This window comes from Asterias rubens, chromosome 3, assembly GCF_902459465.1.
Source record: "Asterias rubens chromosome 3, eAstRub1.3, whole genome shotgun sequence".
NCBI lineage: Eukaryota > Metazoa > Echinodermata > Asteroidea > Forcipulatida > Asteriidae > Asterias > Asterias rubens.
In genome coordinates this window covers 18,975,921-18,991,317 of record NC_047064.1, presented here as the reverse complement: position 1 = coordinate 18,991,317, position 15,397 = coordinate 18,975,921, and positions in this window count along the sequence as shown.

The window sequence follows — 15,397 nt, the reverse complement described above, 5'->3', positions numbered from 1 at the left end:
CTTTTCTATGTGGACCGGAAGGCCTTGATGTATCTGCATTCTCTATCCGCAACCAAAGGCAAGACCTCTCTTTCCCGTTTCCCTTTTCCAATTTTAATTCCTAAACGCCGAGTAACAACATGAATCAATTAATGCCGTCTCAGAACCCCAAGATCTGTTCACACACAAGGACCATTTCAAACCTCAACTATACTCAAGCACCAAACAGAGTGAATCAATTTCAAAATCGGGGAGAGGGGTTTAAGTTTTCTGTTCAGCAGACGGACGACGTTTGGGAAGTCTATGAGGAGTGATACGACTTCGATTTGTTTGCCTTTTTTTCTATGTGGACCGGAAGGCATTGATGTTATTTGCATTCTCAATTCGCAACCAAAGGCATGACTTCTCTGATTGTATTTGTCAATAATGTCACATGTTGCTGATGGGAGGGCTTTATAATGCGTGCGTCAGACCTCATCTTGCAATTAGTGACTACTAACTGTGAGATTTGGGAAAGGGGTCTAAAAGGACTGTCTTGCTTAGTGATTTGTAAGATATAACCGCGTCATTTTGTGCTGTTAACATGTCTAGGGTTAAGTCCTTCTTCATGTATCTTGGAGTGACCAATAATAATTGTTGCTTGATTATTTATTTATTTATATTTTTTTCCCTCAGAGCCAAATCAGTAAAAACAATAACTGATTTCCATTTGGGCCCTGTTTAAAGGCAGTGGACAATATTGGTAATTACTCAAAATAATTATTATCATACAATCTTTCTTGATTACGAGTAATGGGGAGAGGTTGATATTATAAAACGTTGTGAGAAACAGCTCCCTCTGAAGAGAGGTAGTTTTCGAGAAATAAGTAATTTTCTACGAATCTGATTTCGAGACCCCAGATTTAGAACTGAGGTCTCGAAATCAAGCATCTGAAAGCACACAACTCGTGTGACTATGGTGCGACAAGGTTTTTTTTCTTTCGGTTAAATCTCACAACTTCGACGACCGACTTGAGCTCAAATTTTCACAGGTTTGTTATTTTATGCATATGTTGAGATACACCAACTTTGAAAACTAGATTTACATTTACCAATAGTGTCCAGTGTCTTTAATTACATTGTTAAGAACAAATAAACATACAAATCACATTACTAAAACTAACGATATGAAAGTTTTAAGCTGGGCGTAAACATGTAAGAATGCAAACGGAAAATTAAAAGAAATTATTGTAAAACAAGATAAACCGGAGAATTAATTTTTACACCAAATAATCTCAGCCGAGAGTTTTTGGCAAGTTCCCGTACAGTAGTACGGGCCGCGACATCAAGCCATCGGCCCGGCAAGATCCGAGATAACCAAAAGAGGAGAAACGGGGTTGATAGGTAATGGACATTGACTCGCAACTCTTAAAATGTGCACTGCATCGCTGGCCTGAGGCCATACTCAACAGCATCAAGGCCAGTCAGTCCCCGGAGATTCTGTCGCCCCCCCCCCCCTAATGTAGATTTGGTTCCAAGTCTTTGATCGTGGCTTTAAAGTCGCCCTGGCCGCTACAAACAGCGCCTTCTTGTGATCAACCTTCGTCATTTAGCCTCCGATCAAATAATAAAATTATTGCGAGTTAGGGCGCGTGATAGCTAATAATACGGAGGCGTTTTTCGTGGCTGAGATGCAGAAGAATAACCGCGATCTAAGACATGAATCAAGTCTATCCATAATGGCGAACGGTGTACACTTTTACTACCTCTGGCAGCGCCCACTTTTTAATCCTCCTCCTCCAGCCAATATTGGGTGCGTTCGTTTAGCTTCCCCGGGTCGACCCCGGTGTGTGGCGGTTTTTTCTTTTTCCAGGACGAACGTGTGCAGATAATTACCCACGGTTGTCCTGGGAAAAAAAAAACCGCCACACACCGGGGTTTACCCAGGGAAGCTAAACGAACGCACCCATAATCACATAAGGGAACCGAAAGTCAGACGGACAGATTTTCCCGGGACAACGGCAGTATCGTTTTCGGGTACCTACTTTACAATACCTGAGAAACAGAAAGAGATACATTATTTCGGGTGCTTTTTCAAATGTGAAACATGAAACAGCGCATCACAGAGCATTGGCTCCGTGTTTTATTTTTCATTTCGGACTTGCAATACACATTTCAGGTCCAAAATTTTAAAGCCAGTACAAGCCTTGTGGACTTCCCCAAGTCCGTTACCCACTTTACCATCAACAGTATGGCACAGTTTTAAACTCTGCATCATCAGAAACATTGTTCCCGTGTTCTATTTTTCATTCCGGACTTGCGAAAACATTTCAGGTCCAGTAAACTAGGTATGATATACAAGCCATGTGAATTTCCCAAACAAAACAAACCAATACCCCAGCTGGTCCAACCTCCATTACCACATTATGTTATGGACGGTTTGGCCTCCTGAGCCATCCCGCCCAAGGGATCGAACTTATCAATTAAACACAACTTAAACGTTCTTCTTCTTGAAAACGATTTGGAAAGTAAAACATCTTTCCAATGAATAGCTCAAACACTAATAATCTTCAGTTTATTTTACAAACACATTCTGTTCACTAAATTATTGTTCACTTCAGTACAGTCAATAACTTTTAGTCAACAGCAATTCGCAATATCATTAGATGGTATTTAGATTCAAGATTATGGCGATAAATGTTGATCAGTCAAATATCGACAAGGTCTTAAAGCAAATGAATGTTCATTTGCATGTGATAGAATACACTACCTTGGGCACATAATTAGTGAAGACGGTGTTGCAACTGACCCAGAAAAGCCAGGTGTACATAATCACCATGACCAGTGGGCGTGAACTAAACATAAATGTGAGCCGGGGTGAACGTCATCACATAGTCGTGATGACGTTCACCCCGGCCCACATTTATGTTTAGTTCACGCCCACTGGTCATGGTGATTATGTGCACCTGGCTTTTCCATGAAGGTTAACATGCCCCCATGGTGGATGTTATGTAATAGTTACGTATTTAAGGCACACCCAACGTCGACTCGTGGTCTGTATCCTTCAGGTGCGCCACCGAGACGACGGTGCATTATTCGTATATTATTCATCAAGTATACTTTCTAGTATTTCATTTGAGTTGTGTTTAAACAAAATACCCTGTTGTGGGTCTACGTTTTCAAGAAGAATTTTTAAGTTGTGTTTAATTGATAAGTTCGATCCCTTGGGCGGGATGGCTCAGGAGGCCAAACCGTCCATAACATATGGTGGAGAATCTGGGTATACATAATCACCATGACCAGTGGGCGTGAACTAAACATAAATGTGGGCCGGGGTGAACGTCATCACAGGGATGCAAATAACGCAAGCCCTAATGAGCAAGCTGAGGGAGGCAGCGACTCAGGGGAGGAACTAATATTCGTGAAGAATTTGCTCGTAATGCCCCTTGATGGTAGATGAACCTTGCTGGTTTGTTTATGATAGTACACTTGAATGTTGATGATGAGTGAATTAGCGGCTACAGCTACGGCTAATAATAGGCTACAGCTACGGCTACGATTCCTATATTCAACTTTGAAATGACATTTTTTCCATAACGATGAAATGTTGATAATGAGTGAGACGGCTAACCAGGACATGAGGTCGTGTCCGGATAAGCGGCTACAACTACGGCTACGATCCTTATATTCAACTTTGAAATGATTTTTTTTCCATAACAATGAAATGTTTCTCAACATGCATTATACTATACTATTCAAAGCTGATGTACTTCTATAACCTAGTAAGTTTGTATTGCCAATAATTGTCAAAGTCATTGCCGAAAGTATACTATACCCTTTTAGGCAATGACACATCATACATATTTAAATTAACGAATGCATACGTGACTAACACATCGTCACGTTAATTTCACTAATGAGCCCGTGGTTATAAAGCATCATATTTAGGCTATGTTGGAAAAGTATTCTGTGTTAAATTATTAAACATAATAACAAGTCACCATCTTAATGATCATAGGTGTGCTATGCAGAATACCAAACATTATGAAGGTAATTTTACGATCGGTTATCACTCTTTAAGGCACTGTACACGTTCGGTAATTGTCACAGACCAGTCTTCTCACTCGGTGTATCCCATCATAAGCATACAATAACAAGCCTGTGAAAATTTTGGCTCAATTGGTCATCGAAGTTGCGAGAAAATAATGAAAGAAAACACACCCTTGATGGACGAATTTGTGTGTTTTCAGATAGGAATAAAAGACTTCTAGCTTGATTACCTCTTTCTCAAAACTACGTTACTTCAGAGAGAGTCGTTCCCCACAATGTTTTACACTATCAGTAGCTCTCCAATGCTTGTTACCAAGTCAGTTTTTAAATTAAAATTTGTTTTGAGTAATTACCAAACGTGTACATTCCCTTTAAAACTAATGGCAATGGAAAAGATTTTGGTAAGACGACTTACAGCAACTATAGAGCATTTAAATACAGAAAGATTTCATTTTTAATCTGGGAAGCATTTTACTGTCAGTCGCTTTTCAAATCGTGTATTCTTGTTAGGGATTATTCTTTCTGCGTGGACATTAATCTCTCCGGATTTCCGGTGATATATAACAGACGTGAGCTTTTGAAAAGAAAATAATTCACAAGCGAACGGTTAAAACAAACCAAAGATAAACTTTGCCTTTAACAGAACAATTCTCCCCTCACCTTTTTTGTTAAAACCCGGTCAATGTAAATAAGGGTTTTATAGTAACCGGCGTCTCATCTTTGAAGAAAATGCCTTCTCAATCCAGTGTTCGAGCTGTTACGTCCAGAACCGAATTGTTGATCCCTAAATGTTGATAGACATGGAGAGGTGTGGCCTCTAGTCTGGTGCCCTCCACGAAAGTACAGTGAAATGCACACGCTATTTAGATTGTTTACTACTCTTACTCCAGACAATGTTCCAATATGGAGTTATCAGATATCTGACCTTCTACCCCCGCATCAATCTATACATTGAACAAAAGCGTGTCCTCTGAAAATGGATTTTACGTCAGTGCTTGTTGTGAGCTGTAATAATGTATAATAGGGACCAAGTCGATACAATTTTACGCGTCATACAGCACACTTTATTTTCGATCAAACATCCCCCATCCAGCCAAATCGATCGCCTGGAAATTGTGTGTTGTGTTTTCACCCCGTACCCATGGCAACGTCAGTTAAGGGGATAGGGTGCCAACAATCGGCTGCAAAGGGAAAGGGACAAAACTCGAGGAAATCTAAGACGCTGTCTCGTCTGGCGGGGAGGAGAGTGTACTGTTTGTGAATTAGCTTTTCATTTTTTATTTTCGATCGGAACGTGAGATGTGGCAAAGAATCACGACTCACATCCAATCACATCTAACAATCACCATCCCCAGGGCGGGGTAACTTGTCGTTCCCTAATTGGAAATGGACTATAAGTTTTTTTCAAAGGAAGTACCATTAAAATGGTCTCATGAGACAACTTGAGGAAATGTATAGGCCTTTGTGTAATCGAACACGTCTTCCTAAAAATGTATTCGAGTTTTATATAAAAGGCAGGGTAAACTTGTGATAACAATTGTCCAAAAGTGTCCTCCCTTGGTGTAACCTAACTTGAGCATAACATAACAGCATTGTGACAAGTATTGAGTTCACGTGTTTATCGAAGTTGCAAGAAAACAATGACAGAAAAACACCTTTGTTGCAAGAGTTGACAATTGTGTGTTTTGAGGTGCTTTCATTTTCTGAGGCTTTTTCTCAGATTCAACTGTGGGTGAAAATGAAATGAAGCTCCATTTATTTCTCCAAAACTAAACATTTCTTTATTTTTTGCTAACAATGCGTTGTAATATCGACATCTCTCTCATCACGATGTAAGTTTCTGGGTTTATTTTTTTCCTCAATTTGTTATGGCTGTATGAATTGTGCACTAAAGGCCCACTTTCTCGGGAGGCCTCATCGAATGTGCATCCAGTCTCGAACTCCCATTACTAATTAACATAACATTTCAAATTCTTAACAACGGAAATAGAAATACAATAAAGGAGAATGAACACTTGTAAACAATTTAAAATACAGAAAAAAAAGAAAGAAAAAAAAAAACAGGCTTAATGATATTCAAATTCACATATTTAGCTTTTTTTCTTGCTCTGCAAAAGAACATTATTGTTGAATGTCTGGTTGCTAGCGCCATCTAGTGGTCAAACAAAAATTAGCACTGCCACGTCTTTGGATTTTGATAAAAATATTGTGCAATATTATGTTTGAGAAAACCGGTTCCGTAACTACACGAAAGCGGGGGATGGCGATGGTGAGGCGCCGGCTTGAGTGGTCGTCTGTTTTGCTTCCCAGTGTCTTAAGATATCGTGTTGCTCAACCAAACTTTTCCTTAAAAAAATGAGATCATCGTATGTGTGTGTGCCCTACGTCAAAGGAAAGAAGATCTTGCAAATCAATAAGATGAATTCTAGATCAGAGAATGAAGTTTAATGGAGCGGGGAATATATCATGCTATTATTGCGGTAGAATAATACATCAGGCTTTCAGATGTGTTTCTTGAACCCCCCTCCCCCCCAAAGAGTCTCTTTCGTTTGACCGAGATGTTGAAAGAGAAGTGGGTCAAAATGCATGCAAGCGATCAAATTAAGATGCATTTAAATGATTAATTTCTAGAAATTGCATAGTTTTAGGGGTGGATTTAATGTCCGTCAAGAGTACATGTGTTGACACATCGAAAGACAATTTACGTCAAATAAACGCCATTATCAAAATACAAATTACACACAAAGTACAGCACGACCTATCTTTGCTTATACGTCACGAGGTCGGTCATGTAAGTTAGATCCTTTCGAACTACTGGCTTATTAAGGTTGTTTGTTAAGACCCTAATTTGGCCATTTAATTTCAAATAAAATTGTATTCTTATATAGCTTTGTGAGTATCACATACAATATGAGAAGTGTGAGCATCTTACGAACATGAATGGTTAAAGGAACACGTTGCCTTGGTTCGGTCGAGTTGGTCTTTGAAAAGCGTTCTGTAACCGTTTGTTTTGAAATGCATATGGTTAGAAAGATATTGTAAAAGTAGAATACAATGATTTACACAAATATGCCTCGAAAATGCGTGGATTTCTTTTTACCTCGTCAACTAACACGGTCGGCCATTTATTGGAGTCAAAATTTGGACTCCCATAAATGGCCGACCGTGATAGTTCGCGACGTAAAAGGAAAACCGTACAATTTTGAGTGATACTTGTGTGGATCAGTATATTCTACTTTTAAAACATCTTTCTAACCATATGCATTTCATAACAAACGGTTTCAAACGCTTCTAATAGACCAACTCGGCCGATCCAAGGCAACGTGTTCCTTTAAGATTGATAAGGCACAGTCTTATTTTCACCCGAGTGTGCCGAAAGTTACATTTGTCGAATCTTTATACGATGTGAACATCCCAAAAGTTAATTTGTTTTCAACGACTTGGTTCTCAAGCACTTCGCAGAATCTAAATCACTCTAGGCCCAAAATTCGGTCCGTGCTTCAATAGTCTTTCTTATGAAACTGAGCAGACCACTTACCGAACGGTCAAGATCGCCAGCCTTTAGGTCATTCCCCAATAAGCCATATGTGTTTTCTCGCAAAAACTCATAAACACAAGTAGAGTGGTTGCAACTTCTTTGGTCGGGTGGGCAAACAATAATTCATTTCCTGAGCTTTGCTCATAAAGAAAAGGAGGGTTACATCTGTAGTGATTCTACCCGAGCTGAAATTTTTATAAGAACATCGTTTTCCAAAGCACTACTTTAAAGACACCGGACACTATAATTGTAAAAGACCATTCTTCTCGCAGTAACATCCGTCGTCGAAAACGCTAGCTCCCTAACTTATCTCTGGACGACGTAATTGTACTTTATTATCATCATCCTGCATTAACTCATCTCAGGATCTCGTTGTGCAGGACGGCACCTCCCAAGCTCCGTCATATCACGTCTTCTATACCCGTTGATGTACTAATTTGTCGAGCCCGTCTGCCCGATTGACGCACGCCAAAGGACACGACGTGCATATAACGAATACATACAAATCACTTGCCAACAAGATTAGATGCATTTACAACTCAATATGCGGATATGGGTGATACTTTATCAGTTCAGTTGAACCATCACACGGCAATTAATTAGATAAGGGAAACCAGATAATGTGTGGTCAATCTCCTTTGAACATTCTTCGGCATTCTATTCACGCGTGAAACTTTTGATATTTCGCAGAATGTAAAGTATCCGTTTGGATAACTCAACTTAGACAAGTGTGGTTTTGGTCCTTTTCAATACTTCGTAATTTTCTGTATCTGAAGTTGGATATAATGTTATCGACGCTCCAATTAGAGCCAAACGAGAAGAGAAGATGATGAAGAAGTTTCAGTTTGAGGTGTGGGTGATTATTCCAGGGAAAACCCCTTGCGTTCGGGACTGAAAACCTAATTTACATATCGCCCCGGTGTGATTCGAACCGACTTCCACACACCACCCAAGGCTCCACAACAGGTTTCACCACGCATCATCGAGTTCACTTCCCGCCTCGATTTCCCGCCTTCATGCATCACCGCTGATCCACCGCCCAGTGCTTAAGCAGCATGCAGCATCAGAGTCCAGCATTCTCCAGAAGACGATCAGAGCATACTGATCGATACGTCGAGTTAATGCAACGGTTCTTTTCAGAACCACCCCATCTCATTGAGAGATTGTTATTACATGGTGTTACCGCAAACTTTTCTATATCTTACTTCCACCATGCAAAGTTTCAAATCCTACTTAAAAGACTTCTAGACAGCCAGAAGTCTTTTATTCCTATCTGAACGGACACAACATCGTCCAACAAGGGTGTTTTTCTCTCATCATGTTCTCGCAACTTCGATAACCAATTGAGCCCAAATTTTCACAGGTTTGTTATTTTATGCTTATGTTGGGATACACCAAGTGAGGAGACTGGTCTTTGACAATTACCAACCGTGTACCTTCCCTTTAAATAGTTTTCAATTTTTGGGAAAACTCTAATTTTAGTTGAGTCCAAAACATCTGTAATATGGAGTTTAGGGAACTTAAAATTAAAACAACATTCATAAATACCTAAAACAGTTTACCACTTCTGATTGGTCGAGAGGGCATGACGTGGGGTGTTTAAACGGATGGTAAAACACCAGTAGTGTTGAAACATTGCACTTGTAAGACAGTTTCTTCATTCCTATTGGTCAAGAGCAACGGCTGGAACACCTGGGCCACATCACGCGATCACGCATTTTTTAAACTCTTGGACCAACAAGTTTTGATGTTTTTTGACCGAAAAGGTATTTATGAATGGGAATAAAAATGTGCCTTGCCAGTATTAAACACTATGTTTAAAACCGGTTGTAGTCTGGATGTTGATAGTTACACTCGCCTCCGAGCTCCGGCTCGGTTAATTATCGCATCCAGACTGTAACTGGTACTAAACAGAGTGTTTAAAACCGGCCAAGCACATGTTTTTCCCTTAATAACACCCTAGTAATATTTGCCTGTGGTTTTCTTTTCACGGAGCTGGAGAAAATTCTTGGTATACAGTGCTTATACACACCATCAGTGTATGGGTAGAACCAAATACTATTCTTTGTCCCCAAATGCAAATTTAACACATTTTTTTCAATTACACCATTTAAAGTTTGAAGTTAATCGCAACTTCGGATGAAAACAATCGACCATCCCCGGCAGAAATGAGCAATATTGGGTGAGAAATTACAAAACGTTTGTTTAAAACTGTATAAGAAATCAATTAGGTCAAGAACACGAAGCACTTGTGCACAGTGGACACTTTTGCTCCGTGCAATGTTTAAAGACATTGAGTAATATACCAATAGTGTTCAGTCTCTATATATAGTAAATTAGTAAAGTCGAATTGCTTTTTTTTGTCAAAGGAGAAAACATGTTTCATCAATGAATTATTTAAGAATGCATCAATTCAAGCAGAAGTGCGTTGAAATAATTCCCCGTCAAAATTATTCATTATTCATTGCCTCCATTTCTCGTCCGAAACAAATTGTCCCATTAATTCACGGCGTGAAAACCGATATCGTTAAAACAAACCCATAATCGCGCATGAAATGTTTTTCGGATCAAGGGATTCTTCTTGAAATTCTTTGGGATAATCTTAAGATCTTGATGCACTTTCCTTTGGCTGGCCTGTAAGCCCCTGCGATACCCACTCGGTCTCAGATTGCCGAGAGTCGAGTATTACGATGTCTACAGTCAAGACAATGTTTTATTTTTTTTATTTTATGTTTGTTGATTGGACCTCGTCTTCAAGATCTAGGCGTATCAATTTTTTATTCAGTGGGCGAAGTTTCTCTTTGGATTATTGATGTCCAAAACAGAATTGCAATGCCACCCCCGATTTCGTTTCTTCCGTTACGCTTTACTTGAAAAAAACATGGCAATGTAACCTGATTTTGTTTCATACACGACTGATATTCAAACTGACGTTACTAATTAAGAACATAGACCCCCCCCCCCCAACTAAAAGAAAAAGAAAAGAAGGGTAAAAAAAAACAAAAAAAAAAACAACATACCAATGTAATGTGTTGGTAGAAACTTGTATTATACTTAACACCTTATGGTTGAAGTTTTTATTCTTTTTCGGTCTCTATTTCTTGTGACTTTTTGGTCTCTATATTTTGTGACAAACCCATAGTGTCAATTTCAACATCCATGTTTTTGCAGGAAGGACAGGCATATTTCTTTGAAGACATTGCCTGGTGAAGACTTCAAGGTGATCAACTGAATGTAATCCGTATAGAGCTTAATAGTAGAACGAACAAAGGTGTACGAAGACTTAATCTTGGTAACATATATTCGCCATTTACTCAAACAGCATATGATCCTATGAAATATTAATGTGAGCTGGAAACACAGAAAGTAGATACAACGACCCTTTTAAAGGCAGTGGACACTATTGGTAATTGTCAAAGACTAGCCTTCACAGTTGGTGTATCTCAACATATGCATAAAATAACAAACCTGTGAAAATTTGAGCTCAATCGGTCATCGAACTTGCGAGATAATAGTGAAAGAAAAAACACCCTTGTCACACGAAGTTGTGTGCGTTTAGATGGTTGATTTCGAGACCTAAAGTTCTAAATCTGAGGTCTTGAAACCAAATTCCTGGAAAATTACTTCTTTCTCAAAAACTACGTCACTTCAGAGGGAGCTGTTTCTCACAATGTTTTATACTGTCACCTTCTCCCCATTACTTGTAATCAAGAAAGGTTTTATGATGATGAGTATTATTTCCAATAGTGTCCACTGCCTTTAATCTTGGTACCATACTTTCGCAATTTACTCAAACAGCATAAGATTCTATGAAATATGAATGTGAACTTGAAACACAGAAAGTAGATACAGCGACCCTTTTAAAGAAATAGGGAAGTGCTTTTCAAGGCAGTGGGCACTATTGGTAATTACTCAAAATATGCATTGGCATAAAACCTTACTTGGTAACGAGTAAGGGGTAGAGGTTGGTAGTATAAAACAGTGTGAGAAACAGCTCCCTCCGAAGTAGGTAGTTTACGAGAATGAAGTAATTTTCCACGAATTTCATTTCGAGACCTCAGATTTAGAATTTGAGGCTTAGAGTCACCTGGAAATATAATTTTTTTTCTTTCAAACATAAGAGTATATGCTTACGAACAATACAACAATTTTTTTAGTAATTGTTTTTCACGATTTATATGTTTAAAAAAGTTGTTTGGGGGGCTGACTCCGCCTACCCCTTTTGTGACGTCAATCGAGGCAGACTTTGCCTGCAATGCGTATAGTAAACACACGTGCAAAGTACATGTACGTCCAAGTCGTGAGTTGGTACATTTCAAAAAGTGCTTTTCTGCATTCAGCAGCAATACACCTGGTCGGCATTGCCGGAAAAAACATTATTTTTTTTTTTTTGAAACGTACAAACTCACGACTTGGTCCGACATGTACTTTGCAATTGTGTTTACTCTACGCATTACAGGCAAAGTCTGCCTCGATTGACGTCACGAACAGCGCCCTCTCGGGTCGGGGTCTACTCTTAAATTTGTAAATAACATAATAACTGATTTTGTTAAACCGTAGTTAACTGTTTATTCATATTCCACTCATCAAAACACATATATTAGTGACAAAAGCTTTATTTTTGAAAAAATACCACTTCCAGGTGACTTTAGAAATCAAGCACCTGAAAGCACCACAACTTCGTGTGACAAGGGTGTTTTTTCTTTCATTAGTTTCTCGCAACTGACAATGAGCTCAAATTTTCACAGGTTTGTGAAATTGACACCACTCGGGCAAAGAAGGTGAAATTTTCACTTGTGTACATCACTAAGAGAGTACCATTAGTTCAAAGCCCTCAAACTTGTACTCCTATTTGCATTCACTATTATCACTCGGCCCGAAGCAGTCTCGATTTGTTTGGGGAATGTGATGGGGGTATTATGGTGGGGGTGGTGAGGGCACGGGTCCCCCGTGTGTCTAAAGCCAGACTCCCTCGTGCTCCCCAGTGTCTAAAGCCTAGCTTCGTCTCGCCTACTAAGTCACGCCAACTACGACATTATTAAGTCTCCCTTCGCAGTTAGTGAATACGATTATCTGTGTGGAAGACCGCATACTTTTGAGTATTTACTTTTAGGCTACGATTTGCTTATTCTAAACGCAGGTGGTGGTGTGTGATTGCCGGTCTGCCCTTTGGGGAAAGAAATAGACAGTCGTGAATGTTGTCAGCATCTCTCTCTGACGGAGCAGACAGAATGGTTTGGTTCCTGTGTATTCTGTCGGCTGCTAATTGCAATCGATCGTTTTGCAGGTTTTTTTACAGATTGCATAATTAAATCCTAAAGTCCCGCAAGGTTGTAGATTTATGTAGCGATTTGGGAGCTTGCTGTATTTACGATTCACAAATTGGTTGATTACTCGAACGGGTCTGTGATCTCAAAGATAACATGCTTGGACAGTTTTTGTTCTTCACTTCTTTAAATGCGTATAAATCAACCAAAAAGCTATCCTTGACTGACCGCGAAGAACACCGGGGCACAGTTGCATAGAGCTGCTTAAGTACATTAAGTGTTAAGCACCAACTAAACTTGCTCACCAGAATACGGTTACCAGCCATAACACCACGTGACATAAACAATTTCATAGAGCTGCTTAAGCTCAAAAAGTGGCTAAGCTCCAAAAAACTATGCACACACGCAGGATAACGGTTTCCAGCCCAATAAATCATGTTACTTGTACAATGTTGTGACTGATATCCTGTTCATTTCTGCTAAGCAAAGAAATTGTTAGGCAATATTTGTTGTATACGGGATTTGAGTCATTGCATGGTGAGGTATCGATGTATATTTGGTTTGCGGTAACACCACATGTATATTTATTTGCCAGGTAGAGTTTGCTCTTTAGAGACCTGTCTTCCTGGTAGTTTATTTTTTTCAGATTTTCTGGAGACTTATTAAATTCTGAAAATTAATAATTGTCCTGCTTTTTAACTACTATTCTGGGCGGAAGGAAGACAATCGGCTGGGACTACTACTAGCTTAAAGGACCGTTATTAACCGCAAGACATATTTTCTGCTTAAGCAGCTCTATGAAATTGAGCCTATGTCTGCAAATATATACTCACCTATACTAAAAAACTGTGTTTTTCTTTCTGTGGCAGATGGTCTATTATTAATGGTTAGTCGCTGGCGCGTGTTATCTTCCATTTCAACCGAAAGAGGTTATAATCCGCATTATTCATTGATGTCTTGCTCGCTCCAACTTGAGTAAATGGAAACTGGAGCAGTTAATTACTGTGCCTCTCACTTGTTAAAATAAAATCCATGCGTAGTTCAATATTGTTTTCATTACACCTTCACGTGTGAAACCGAAAAGTCTTCACGTTCGATTGAAATAGAAAAACAGCAAAACAACCAAGTACCAATCGAGAAATAAATAACCCATATGTATCTTATAAAATACGCTTAAAGACAGTGGACACTATTGGTAATTACTCAAAATAATTATTAGCATAAAACCTTACTTGGTGACGAGTAATGGGGAGAGGTTGATGGTTTAACAAATTGTGAGAAACGGCTTCCTCTGAAGTGACGTAGTTTTCGGAAAGAAGTAGTTTTCAACGAATTTGATTTCGAGACCTCAAGTTTAGAATTTGAGGTCTCGAAATATAGCATCCGAAAGCACACAACTTCGTGTGACAATGGTGTTTTTTTCTTTCATTATCATCTCGCAACTTCGACGACCGATTGAGCTCAAATTTATGTATATCATTATGTTCAAATACATTACCAGTAGTGTCCACTGTCTTTAATGACGCAAGCCAAGGTTTGGAGAAGGATGCAGTGTAACAAAACGAACATACCCAAACATAAAGAAACATGCTTAAGGTTTCGTTTGATAATTACGTGTAAAAGAACAAACTTTGAAGTTTGTGAGTATTGGAGTGAGAAATTACCTCTTTCTTAAAAACCATGTCACTTCTGAAAGATCCATTTCTCACCATTTTTTTATACTGTCAACAGCTCTCCAATTCTCGTTACCAAACTTGTATTCTAATATATTCGAAGAAGGGGGTTGGGGTGGAGGGGGGGGGGGGGTGATGCTAAAAGTTTAGCACAGCAGAGCAAAGGGTGTATCATGAGGGGGGGGGGGGGGTCACGCCTTTACTTTATTTGGGACAACATCTTTTGATTGGTAGCGCCTACACATTTGGAGACATACAGTAGGCCTATATCAGGCGAAATTCAACGGCCTCGTACAAAATTGTTGTAATACTTGATCGCTTAAAATACGCTTAGTATGTGATGTATATTTTTTTACATTTTACTCCATATTTCTAATGGAACAGTCAGACAAAAAGTGTGTGTCTGGTGTGTGTGGGGTGTGTGTGGGTGTGTGGGGGGGGGGGGGGGCATTTGATATACTGTGCCCCCCCCCCCCCGGGCTAAAAGGTGTGGGGGACATGTCTCCCCCGTCCCCCAACCATCGACGCCCTTGTGTTGATGGCAATGAACTCACTATTGAACCTTTTAAGAGAAAAGAACATTTAATAAAGGTTTTGTGTACTTTGTGTACGAAACAAAACACAAACGTTACATTAAACTGATACGGTTAATCAAAAACAGTGATGGGAAATGCTATTTTGGGAAATACTGAGTTCACTGTGCTAACACAGTATATGGGTATATATTGTATATGGGTACGTTGTACTACGTTGTATGTGGGTAAAACCAAAATGAATATCCATGTTAACTTTTTAAACTATTGTTTTCTTCATGGTTTATTTCCCCATGGCATGAATCGTACAAGGTAAACTCTTTGACATTTCAATGTTATTTTCGAAGGGGGTATACAATCTAAATAATGGTTGCCAAG